The sequence below is a fragment of the Sinocyclocheilus rhinocerous genome, unplaced genomic scaffold, assembly GCF_001515625.1.
Source record: "Sinocyclocheilus rhinocerous isolate Xijiao unplaced genomic scaffold, SAMN03320098_v1.1 scaffold951, whole genome shotgun sequence".
Lineage (NCBI taxonomy): Eukaryota > Metazoa > Chordata > Actinopteri > Cypriniformes > Cyprinidae > Sinocyclocheilus > Sinocyclocheilus rhinocerous.
Window position 1 is genome coordinate 476465 of NW_015640464.1, and position 1527 is coordinate 477991.

Consider the following 1527-nt stretch of genomic DNA (forward strand, 5'->3'; position numbering starts at 1 on the left):
GAACTACCTGACTGGCAGACCACAGTATGTTCGGTTGCAGCATTGTGTGTCAGATAGAGTGGTTTGCAACACTGGTGCTTCACAGGGGTCTGTGCTGTCTCCTTTCCTCTTCACCCTGTATACTGCAGATTTCAGTTATTGTACTGAGTCCTGCCATCTTCAGAAATTTTCTGATGACTCAGCTATAGTTGGTTGCATCAGCGGTGGTGAGGAGAGCGAGTACAGGACTACAGTGGATAACTTTGTCACATGGTGTGAGTGGAACCATCTACAGCTCAATGTGACAAAAACAAAGGAGCTGGTGGTCGACCTGCGGAGGACTATGACACCTATGACCCCGGTTTCCATTCATGGGGTCTCAGTGGATATTGTAGAGGATTATAAATACCTGGGAGTCCACATGAACAATAAACTGGACTGGACTAAGAACTCTGAAGAGGTCTACAAGAAGGGCCAGATTCGCCTCTATTTTTTGAGGAGGCTGACGTCCTTTAACATCTGTAGGACGATGCTGAAGATGTTCTACGAGTTTGTGGTAGCAAGTGCTATTTTTTTGCTGTTGTATGCTGGGGCAGTGGACTGAAGGTAGTTGATGCCAATAGACTGAACAAACTTATAAACTTATTAGGCTGCTTCTGTTGTGGGGGTTGAGCTGGACTCTCTGACTGTAGTGTCAGAAAGAAAGATGCTGTCTAAGCTTCTGGCCATCTTAGACAACACCTCTCACCCACTTCATAATGTCCTGGGTAGATACAGGAGTACGTTCAGTCAACGACTTATTCAAGGTGCTCCACAGAGCGACACAGGAAATAGTTTTTTACCTGTGTCTATCAGACTTTATAATTCCTCAGTATAATAACGTATTTTATTGTGCAATATTATATTTTTACTTGTATATTTATTTAAATCTTAGTAGTTTTATTTTTATTTCTTGTATATAGATTTCTGTTTGTATTTTTATCTTGGTGTTTTGGAGCTGCGGTAATGAAAAGAATTTCCCTCCGGGGATTAATAAAGTATTTCTGATTCTGATTCTGATCACATTATTAAATAGCCTATAATGCTTAAAAATGATACTGTATGTTTCTAGTGCCCCAAACAAACTGAAATAAAACAACAAATCTTTCTTCAGACAATCAGCACCACAAATTACAAAATTTTACAAATTACATCTTAGAAAGTTTAAACATCCCAAAATAGTCTGCTTTCTAAGTTCGATTGCTTGGTCCGAAGGTTCGACTGATCCGCCCTGGTTGTGACGGTGATTAAAATTTCCCACTGGTTAATCGACATGTGACAACACCGGTTATAACGTTAACACTGGGTGTGGGGGGTTTGTGTTTCGTTGGAGTTTTCCCTCTTTTCCTCGCTTTCCTTTAAAGGGGTCATATGATGCTATTTAAATTTTTCCTTACTCTTTGGAGTGTTACAAGCTCTTGGTGCATAAAGAAGATCTGTAAAGTTGCAAAGACTAAAGTCTCAAATCCAAAGAGATATTTTTTATAAAAGTTAAGCGACAGCCATGCC